Source organism: Varroa destructor, unplaced genomic scaffold (genome assembly GCF_002443255.2).
Source record: "Varroa destructor unplaced genomic scaffold, Vdes_3.0 BEIS01000001.1, whole genome shotgun sequence".
NCBI classification, from domain to species: domain Eukaryota; kingdom Metazoa; phylum Arthropoda; class Arachnida; order Mesostigmata; family Varroidae; genus Varroa; species Varroa destructor.
Genome location: NW_019211454.1, coordinates 67,142,529 through 67,154,138, shown reverse-complemented (window position 1 = coordinate 67,154,138; position 11,610 = coordinate 67,142,529). Strand labels below are relative to the sequence as shown.

The 11,610-nt window shown below is 41.9% G+C and overlaps 1 protein-coding gene across 6 annotated transcripts in view; it reads right to left on the bottom strand.

Annotated features, from left to right (window-relative positions):
- Positions 1-11,610, bottom strand: part of LOC111245199 (uncharacterized) — a 41,407-nt gene that overhangs the window by 22,606 nt on the left and 7,191 nt on the right. For 4 of the 6 annotated variants that reach the window (XM_086990959.1, XM_022793240.2, XM_022793219.2 and 1 more), the window contains exon 2: positions 7-55. The exons of the other annotated variants lie outside the window; for them this stretch is intronic. The gene's annotated coding sequence lies outside the window, so the exon portion shown is untranslated. The remainder of the gene's footprint in view (positions 1-6; positions 56-11,610) is intronic. 6 annotated transcript variants of the gene reach the window in all.

The following is an 11,610-nucleotide window of genomic DNA, read 5'->3' as shown; positions in this document are numbered from 1 at the left end:
ACTTACGAAGAAGCGCATTAGGCGAATCAGGTCCACACTTGCCTGAAACTCAGATCTAGACAAACAAAATACATACAAAGTTGAATACTAGATAAAACTGTTTCTTGCTAGTAAATAAACGTTCTTCTATGGAACTTTTCGGAGTGATTGGAATAATTTTTGTCAGCCAAATATATTCCATATTTCCTCACTTCGTAACCGTACTTACGAACATCTGTGTTAGTAAATAGAAATATTATAATAATAAAGTAGAAGAACTTGAGTCAGTTTCGTGCAACACACATCTCGCAAGCTGTTTTTCGCTACCTTACGTTATATATTGAAGGGTAGAAATTATATTCCCTTTAACTAGATCAATGTAGCTCGACAGTTATTATCAATGGTATTTGAAATCTTTAACATTTTTGCAGGATATCAAAAATACGAATCCGATACTATGAACGAAAAATTTTTATTTGCGCCTCTAGGTATAAGCAGTAGGAAACCGTGGCTGTTGGGCAGATGACCCAGCGCATAGTTGTTCAGACGCAGCTGCTATGGCACTGCAATTGAACTGTGGTCGGATACAATTATGTGTCGGCTAGTTCATGGCTGAAGTTTCAGCAGCACCTTGGGGTGACAGCGGCTTCAGTTTTACCCGAACTCAATGCCATTCTTTCAAACAAGTAAAAGTTGCAGTGGCGCATGTACGACGAAAAAAACGCGTGGCCTTGCAAAAATATAACAGGAGCATAATGGCGTTAGCATGTCAGATAGGCTAGGAGTTATCGTTATTCAGGATGTATCGATTTGATTCGAATGTTTACGTTACAACTGAGTCGGCGATACCGCTAAGAAGAACACGTACAGAATGCGACCCCACCGTGCGCTTGAATCATCGAAAGAACCGGTTGCCTGCGCCGGTGCCATATACTTAGGCGCAATAGGCGTGCTTGGGTTTTCGACCCTACTGTACCATTAGGTCCTGCACCGTAAGGGCTCATGCGAACTCGTTAATGCGGCAGTCGAGGACATGGTAGGCTATCCGAAAGCCTGTATTTCTCGCCATGCGGAAGAATTGTCTGTTGCCAAAACTGGATGAGTTTCACTCGTACAATATGTGATGCCAATCTTTCTATTGCCATTTGGATATGATCTAGGTGTCAGTGGTCTAGGGTATACGCACGTAAATTACTAAGGAAAACTCTATTAGTAGGCTATACCGGTTCGCAGGTTTCTAGAGTAATCTATCTGGATCAATATACGTCTGATGAAAATAAGATGAACTCTCTGCATTCGCAGGTTCAATAGAACTGCTTTCAACAATGTATACTTATGTTTCAAATGCATCTTTAAACTGATAAGACTGCCTTCTCATTTAAGCTCTATTGTTACTTGACTTCGATTTGCGCAGTTGCTCACTAGCCCCCGTCAGCCCCTTCAATCGCACGTTCATTTCGTTTGGCAAACGTTTTCACTGATATTGCAAAACCAAGCACTCGCTATTTTTTGCTTTGCCCCCACACCCATACAAAAATCAGACTCTCTGCGGAGCCAATATTACCACCACCGGGGCCGCAATCTTGTTGGTGCCATTCATCATTCTTCTATTCTTGTTTGTTTATTATTGTCGTTGTTGTTTGTTGTTTTTGCTGCTGCTGCTGCTGTTGTTGTATATTATTATGGTCCATTTCGTGCCAGCCATGGCCATTTGCCATTCATTGTTCTCAATGGTAGCCACCGCCAATGTTCACGCTGTCGTTTCATCTTTCTATCTATAATAGAACATGACCAGCGTCTTACGTCTACGGGAATTTCCCTGGCTTTAGTGATTTCTTCTCGCTAGCAGCCTTTCCGCACTCCTGTATTCCTTTTTCTTTTAGCCGGAATATCAATAAGCGCGTGCTGGCTTTGTTGGAACACGCTATAACCTGATAACATGCGCACACGCACTGACGCACGGCGACGAGTAAGGGGCAAGCCCACACGACAAAGGGAAGATGTTTAGATTCTTGTGCGCTTTCCCTCACTTCGACATTGTCCGTGCCAGCCAACGTGCTAAAAGGCAGCCCATTAGGTCACTAGGGTGGCATATTTCCGTTGAAGAAGCCAAGCTAGATGACTAGTTATTCAGCAAACAGCAGTGATCTCGTCGAGCTGCAACAGCAAGTCGGACAGATAAACAAATAAATTAAATAGTTAGTAATTTGACAAATCAAGCACTCAAGCGGATAAATAAATAGTCACCGATCAACCTCGAACAGTTCGTTCTCCCGGAGCTGTTACGGTCGGAATGTATCGCGAGCTACTGAACAAAACAGGTCCTTGATTTCGATGAAGACTGAGATAATTTACACGTCACGCGAACTGTAGCCGCAGCGAATATTGACACATTTTGTCTTCACACAGGCATACACAGAGGCAGCAGGACCGACATGTAGCAATGAAGATAGGCTGGATGGCAACGCTAAATCCTAAATCCGATAAAGCTTTGGCTCGAGCTAACTTTTCTGATGCGTTGTCCCTGCGGCTAGCCTACCTTTCTGCCATTTACTGTTCAGCCTTCATTGCTACGAGGTAGATGAGGGATAACAATGATCCGAGGAGTACTCTATAAAATACGTAGTAAGAACTTTGACCCGTAGAAAAAATAAAAGCTAATATTAATTGGTTTATTTTAGCAATTTAAAATAAAATAGGAGAACAGCTAGAAAAAGGAAAAGCTTAAAGTAGTTTGAACCGGATTCTTACACCAGCTTTCGCCGGTTGACTATAGTATATAGAATTAACGATGAGTAACACAGTAGTAGTAGTAGTAGTAGTAGTAAGCCACGAAGTACGTTGTGCGTATAGCATGGGTCCCTATTAATCATCGCACAAAATTAGCAGCCGAACCTATTTAGGCTATTGAAACTATACAGGCGGTCTAGAATAAGTATGACGGACGAATCTTTTAAAGGCATTCTCATCATAAACCCCTAATAATTTTCTGTTTAAATGCATCAGATACTTACACACAAGTTAACTCCAACGCAAAAGAAAAGATGACTCAAACAATGCCTTTTGATTCCGATTTTTGGGTCGCTCATGTGTCCTGTCTTGAGATACCTTCCGGGTTACTGTGCTTCTACAGTAGCTAAAGTCTTGAATTATACTGAAATGATTTCCCTGCGTTTTTAAATAAATTCGTAGAAAAAAGAAAATAACGGTAGTTGCCGCAATGAAAAATAATTCGCTGTCCAGCAGACGATCAGGTTATGCCGACAACGTAACAATAATTTTTCATTGGTGAACTAAGTCATTACTCTAGCCTGAGAAATATCAATCTATGATCTATACGCTGTCATAGTTTTTGCCACGTGGTCAACTTCGTTTAGGTAGAACCTGATGCGCGGCGCGCTAGGGGAAGACAGTCCCTACAGTGTATCCCTGATCTGTATACTTGCGTAACAGTTCCACGTTTTTATGAAGTGGGTGGAGTTCCGACGTCGAGACTAAATATGTCCGTCGATGAAGAAAAATAGATAGTTCGTTACTAAGCTGTTCTTGGGTTTAACCCACTACGATATACATACTACCGGCAAGTTAATTATAGCAGGCAGTATATAAATAGTGTAACAGCAATATGAATATCGGTTGTACTATCAGGCTATAAATTAATTCAACTGCACGTAGACTCCCTGTCGTGATGTGTCCTAGTTTTATCTAGGTGGGAATTTTCGCCCTCGTTACACTAACGATGCAGGCCTCCTTTCTCCATATTCTTGCAGCTGATTGTTATGTGCTTTCGTCGATTTTGCCGACGCTGTCGTTGGCTCCATTATGCTGCCTTCTATTACATTCTAGCCCACCTGCTTCCCGCCGTCGTGGTTGACATCAGTAAAACGCTTTTTTCTAGTCTGCTTCGTATACTTCTCCGTTTATCGGCACCCGCCTCTTTCATCCTAATAGGGTTCTGCAGTGTTTTTGTTGTCGCTGCTTCTACTGTTGCCGAAACGCGCATCGCAAACTGATTTGAATATCGTGCTACGGACGAGCCCCAGGCTTAATGCCGGCCTGTCTGCCTGCCTGCCTGCCCGAAGTCTTCGCCTGTTTATTCCAGGCTCCATATTTTTCTTTTTAGATTAATGTGAAGTCAGATTGCTGCATAATACTGTCATACACTGGGTAATCTGGATAGCTTTGATGACAATCATGACATGGATGGACAAGCTGGATTTTACTGATTCTCGTACATCTGTTGGATGTTTTCAGAAGTTGGGTAGCTAAGTTATATGTTGTACCGAAAGGTCCCTTGCGCGCTTCGTTGTTATATCTTTCCGTATCATTGTTAAAGTAATGAGTCAGTTATTCTCGTTCTAAACGAATACCTATTTTTTTTGCTAATAAATATAGATGTCGCGTTTGAATCAGTGCTTAAAATATGACTATATCGGCTTTCCTTCTACTTTCATGAAGATCGAAGTAAATGTATCAAGGAAATATCACATTTACAACAATTTATAAACCGCAATCTAGCTCTGGCACATTTGCGGGTAGCGATATTGACTGTGAGCGATAGGCCTTCCTGGTGCTCGAAGAACAGTTTGTTCTCGATTTCAGTTGGACAGAGGTTTTATTCACCCCTGGTAGTTTGGGGAGGAAATAGCCGAACTTTTCCAGCTGCCACCTGCTTAATCCCGAACAAATTGGCAATAATTCGAGTGGTAGTTCAAAGCATCGCGAGCAACAACGCAAGTGACGCAGATAAGCGAGGTAATCACAAAACAATGGCGTCCGTCGTTCCGGTCTAGATAGGACCCATCTTTTTAATTGAAGTTTCGATCGTCGTATTATCTGAGTTACGCAGTTGTTTGATTGCTGACACGATGCACTATCGTCCGCTCAGCATCTCCTCGATGATTTGTGCCCAAACTGTTAGTCTGCTACAGTCGGATTAAGGTTCCAACCCGATCAATTAGGTAAGTTCCTGACGCTACAGGATATAGCTGAATAAGTATTACTTCCGACCGGGATATTTTTGCGTCCGCGCTGATCAGCTGAATATAGAATGAATGTCCTTCGAAACCAATCTCTGATGCCTAACATAAGTATTAATATCAATACTAAGCGTTGTTCATGATCCGGCGTGCTCACCGGCACGTGCCCATTTTTCAATGGAACCATTACAACAGATGCGCATCGTCAATCCTATAGAGAATATTATTACAATACTATCACTGGCGAATTGGACATTTCGCAAATAGAAAATTCGACTGGGAACATTTGCTGATCCGTACGCATACATGGACATATATCCCGTGCGTAAACCGAACTATTTTGTGGAAGATTATGCCATAAATTGGACCGTCCATCAGCTGGCTCTCTGTCAGCGCAGCTTTGTTATGGCATCTTGTGTGACCGTTAGCCGACCTTGATAGAAATTTCCTATGTCGAAAATCGTGACCTCTAGCGCTTCGACCGGCCGAATCAACTTGCCCCTGTTACTTCGGCTTAGTAAAAGAAGCCAACGCGCACTTAGCTGCCGCTGGTGCGATTCTGCTATACTTTACTGAAAACCCAACCTCCGCTGCCCACATTTTGGGTACAAAGGCGTCATGTCAGGGTTAAACGAAAGTGCCTCACTTCGAATTGCGTTTACGAATATAAGACTTTTAACAACAAAGCTGCGCAAAAGCTATTAATGGCGAAAAGAAAACAAAAATAAAGGGGACTATTGTGTTCTATACTATAGATTTGCTGCTTTTGTTCGCATTGTTTTGTACAATATACGTATAGTTTGTTACGCCAATTTAACTTGGTGTGACAGCTGATCATACAGATCGCAAGCAGAACTTCCGTTTGCTTAGATTATGTTTATTAACATACCAATACTTTATTACGGTGCCGTGTTTTTAAGGGGGCTATTAAGAGCATGCTGAGGTTATCTTGCACGAAAGCTAAGGTCTTCTTCGGATGACCTTTTTTTTTATTAGAAATATGGTTCAGGTTCCCGATCACAGACGTTTGAAGTTCTTATGAATTCCTGCAACCTTCATATTCCATAAGAAAATATTCACAGATACTGACGAAGGTCGTAGCCACAGGGCCGTACACGTCGTCGTTCTATGCATATGTGTATGATAAACTGATATATATATACACATGTGTGTGTGTGTGTATATACATCAATTCAAGGGAAACATGGCTTTTCTCAATGCAAACCATTTGTTTAGCGTCGCACGCCCCAGCGAAGGTGATATAGAATAACGTTACTTAAAGTATACATCTACGTTTGTTCAATATAGCGTTTTATAGCTCGGATAAATTATCTAAGAACATGTTTCTCGTGGCCAATTAACGACCTGTACGCGTATATATATATATATATATATATATATATATATATATATACAAGACGTGTAGAAACTTCGACTCGACATCAGTAATGGGCGCTGTATCCAGTAGAGGGTCGTTTAGTGAGCGCGTCTTATGCGAACGTGTGCCGCTCTGTCTAGGTTCTGTCCGTTATGTACTTGCAGGAGTCTAACAACCATTCACCCGATCTAGCCGAAAATGATGGCTTGCGATCTGATCCAGAAGACATTCGTTTGTCACCCCTAATCATTGATTGCTTTAATAATGGCGACGATAAGAACCTTTAAAACGTTATAGTATTATATGCTAGATCAATCATTCAGCTATTATTGATCGAGTAGGCCTTACAACCGTCGATGTACTGCGGTTCTTATATCAACTTCTTATACTATTTCGTATGGCTCTAACTTTTCTCTGTCCTTCATTTCTTTATGGCTTTCTATGTAGCAGCATTAGACATAGACGTGAAAAGGCTCACTACTGTTCAATTGAAGCCTGCTTTTTCCAGGGGATGGAGACAAGGTAGTGGGGGCAGATCGAGGCGTAAAATTAGCGAGAAGGGGCAACTGCGAAGTGGAAGGCTGACGTAGTAGCAATGATAATCACCACAACTATTTCAAGGATAACGCTAGACAACAGCTTAAAAGTAAGGTAGAGCAAAGTGGCATATTGGCAGCAACAGTGGAGGGCGTCTGCGGGGCGGTAGATGACGACTGGTTACTTTTTTTTTTACAGTAGATACACACTTTATTATGACGTCGACGGCCGAGCTGCGGCAACGGCGCTGTTAGGCGAAAATATTAAGAAGTGGGTTGTTTTCGGCTTCAGCGGCCATTTTGATCGTCATAGTTCTCATTGTCGCAAAAGCGTACTGTTATTGGCAACAGATCATGCGACGCAACACGGCGTGGCACCAGCTAATGAAGGCCCACTGGCTGGTCCACGACCCACCTGGGCGTCGGTTCGACCATTTTTATCAATCAACTAGCACCAACAAGGTAAAAGCAGAGGATATATTGGAACGTTGGCGTCGAACCGACGCCGCGTTTCGTTCGTGGCGTCCCGAATTCAATTAGCGATCGTGTTTTATGTAGATCGCCAGGAGAGGTTCCCGCGACAAGGTGAACCCGGTAGCTGGTTAACAATTATCTACTGGCTAATAACCATAACAGCAGTTGGTTCGAACTTTGCAGGGATCACTTGAAGCAGCAGAAGAGGTAGCACTGGAACAAACAAAATTTTCGTCAGTCTTCTATAGATGTACGTAACTATACGATAGTGCTAGTGCATAAATAGAAAACACTGGTATCTAATAAATATATGGTGATAGCGGTAGTGGCGTCAAACGAGTTAGCCATTATGTCTCACATTATAGTACGTGACGAGACGGCAACCAACCCGCGGAGGGAGCAGGAGGCAAGGAGAAGAGACGAATATATGCGCGCTTCTGGTATATGAGAAAAAAATAGTGACAGAAGTAGGCTTTTTTGCTATTGTGGTATGTACGTTGTTGCTGTCCTGGGGGATATCGGACAACGCCGATATCAACAACGTCAAGGACAACCGGCCCAAGGGTGGCATTAGCGCGGCAATACTGCTACAGCTGCTACCGCTGCAGATGTTTCATTCCGTGTATACGTTGCCTTATGTTGCCCCCGTCTAATTAATATTAATAACAATAGTAACAGCGTAGCGATAACAATAACAACAGCTGCATCACGAATACAGGTTGTTGGATTATGTCGTTAATCAGTGAAGTGGTTGTGCTTATAAAGATTATACGATGTATCGGCATATTGCTTACAGCACCCGTTGGTTCTTGTCTGACATGTCACAAAATACAAAAATAAGATTACTTTTTGTGTTGGTATTGGGTGCTTGTTTTACTCGATTTTATAAACAGGGACAAAGCAAAGTTCACTTGATAATATTGTATCATTATGCCGACCATTTATCCAATGTACTCTTACGTATTTAATCGATGCGTGCAGTGCACTTATCACCACTTTGCTACTGGAGGGATTAGAGTTGATCTAGTCAGCTTTAAAAGAGATTAGAGGAGGGTCCTGAGAATGGGTCGAAGATGTCCTGTTGACGTAGAGTAAATGAACTAGTTTATTTGTCGAAACGCTGTTGGCGCAGCCCCAGCTTTAGCTGCCGTCGAATCAGACAGAGATATTCTGTCTGGGGCGCTAACTGGGCCGCTCCATATATCCAGTGCATCCCGTTTAATCGCGTGACCACAAATACACACTGGCATATATACTGTTTTGTCAAGATTGACAAAATCTATACATTCTTGTTTCATCAATACCCGCTTTCGTTCAGGTTTTGCCTCATATCTGGAGATATATTTCATTATACTGTTTGCATTATACATTGTTCAAGGGCGGCTGTGTTGCGAAAACTTTGGGCAATAGAATAACGCCAAAGATTAATGATAAGTTTTCTATAATTTGAACTATGGCCCAAAACTATGTTTCATTAAAATGTTGTCTTATTTAACTAAGTTCAACTTATACCTATAGCGTGTGTAGGGAGTACCACTTGTGCGCCGTCGCCTAAAAAAGCTAACTAGTTCTACGACAGTCTAGACAAGAACTGAAGCATCTACGGTAATTGACGCTTCTGCGCCCTGCTGATACTTCCAATCGTCACACGGCGACCAATGTAAACATTTCACGATGACCATTAATTATTTTATATGGTCCAAATCATTCTACCGTTATTTTAGTCGTATATATGCGCGAAACATTGGTGTACAGTTAGCAGCGCTTTGCCTTTCTACACGGAGCCTATTCAAGATACAAAAACAGCGAAACCGCGGGACGACAATAAGAAAGTGGGCTTTATATTCCGACTGTGACGATAAGGGTTTCACAGTTCTATCATAGTCTCACCATTGAATTGAAACGCTTACCACCCAACATCCCCTCCATTGTCTCGGAGCATACAAGTTCCTGACAGTCTGTCTATGTTCTAAACGTACGAGAGTACCTGACAAGTCAACTTAATTTACTGGAGTAATTTGCAAGTAAAGAAAAAAAAATAGCTATCTTTATTATCGCGGCCAATCTGCGAATATAAAGCAAGATCCATTGCTGACCCGTCACATGTGTGTTTGTGCTTGTCATTCTATGGCTAGATAAACATATGCATACGTTGCAAGTTATAATGAAATACGTTCGCAAACTTCACGTTCCACTATATAACACGAGCTGATTGGTTACAACTACATACAATATTCACACCGGCAGTTAAGAGACTCTCAAATATGATTCATAACACCTCCATTGACAATGTAAAAGACGGAGCACATCTTTTGACAGACACAGACTGTTGAAACCTAAGCTACAACCTAAATGTCGCCTCTAAATTTACACCATTATATTCGTATATTATTTGTCCGTAAATGTCCTTGACAGACGGTTCATTTCGAGTTCGTTTGTACCTAAAATTTCAGTTATATAATCTGCTCACGTGGAAGGGGCAGTCTGTAGACGTAGATGTTATTTTAACAATTATTTCTGCTTCGAGGATGTCTAGGTAAAATTAAGGCAGGTATCACAAAAAAGGTCAGTTGGATCTTTCTAGGTGTTTCTCTTTTATTTAAAGCCCTTGTTAGAAGGCACTGACGTTCTTGGCCACTGTTCTATGATCTGAAATCATTGGAATTCGTTGAACACTTGAATCGTTCGCCGCAACCATTTCTAGTACCATGTTTAGGATTAGAGAAAAAAACATTGCCATTGTAGGTTAATGAATAATCTTGAAAATGCATCCGCGTTTAAAATTATTGCAATTCTAGTAGAGTCTTCAAACAGTATTGTCACGTTGCATAGGATAGAAAAATAGGATTATTGTTCTTGGCGTTAGGATACCTTACTTGCCAGCTAATAGATTCTCCAAGTTCAGAGGAAAATGACGAGGTCAGCCGTGTCCCTTCTATACCTTCCTTTATCGAGAGCAACTGGGGGGCGAAGTCTGTCCCACTTAAGCCTCACTGACAATCACTACGTCCTAGCGTACCACTATCGATGGCAGGAATTAACGCACGGTATCATTACCTTTAGTCAGCACATGGCTATAGCATGGGTTAAGCGGTTTTGTGTGACGACTGTACTTTTTGTTACAAGAGCTTCCCTCTGGAATATTGAGCAGACAGATCCCGCTATCTTCTTTGCATCTTTTTTCACTAACCTATTGATACGTTTGTTATACCCTATACTACTTCGGTTGATTGATTGGTGCGTCATTTACTTATCATCAGCACAATGATACCGTTATTATCGACGTAAGCAGAATCGTCGCAGTCACTAATAATGTCATTGCAGAATCAGTAGTTGCATCACAACAAGCCCACGACAGGGCTGTCTGCTGTGACGGGACTTCTGATTTAGACACTGCTGTTGTTGTTGTCGTAGGGGAAGCACTTAAGTCATCTTGATGATGGAACACATGGCGCCTATTCACAGTGTTCAAGGCTGTGGCGCCGTTATTAAAGGTGCCAGTCCTGAAGCGGCAGTCTACCCGAAAACAACGTCCTAGCGCTGTTCAACACATGTCTTGTCGATGTTGAATCTCGCTGCCTGTCAGCCTGAAATTTACTACGTACGCATGTCCAGTTAGAAAATCAAGCAAGACTAACCTAATTCTTGCTGTGCAAAAAGTGTTCACCCTAGATTTTCGATGTGCGTATGTAATTATCATTTTTAGTCAATGTGATGGTATTTCATTTGGTTGAAAAACTGAAGACATTAAATAAGCTGATGGACAGAAGAAAACCAGGGTAGCAATGCTGTACGAACCCTAGTTCTGTAAACCTTTCTTTTAAGATCTTCACTCCCTCCACGAATATAGTGCCTCTTTTCAGGTAATTGCCAAGGTAGTAACGTTTTGTAACTCTAGTTGTATGCACAAAATCGCCAATGCCCGACCGACCCAAGCCGGGGCCGGTACCTGTCCCAATACTAAATAAGTGTTTTACGTTCGAGACTGCATTCTATGCACCAATCCAGACGGAAGGCTGGCTTGTTTTTGGCACGGAACGAAGTGGGTCTACGCTCGGTTTCGATCCGAAGCCATCTCACGTATTTAATGGGCAAAGGTATAGCTAATAAACCATCATTGCGTCTTGCCTTGATACTATTTCGACCCGCTAGATGGAAGTAAGGTTTCGGAAATAATGGTTTTAATTATATGGTAGGCAATACGTATTGCATACAACCACTTCCGGCAAACGTATTACAACGGCATCTGTATTACATGTAACTC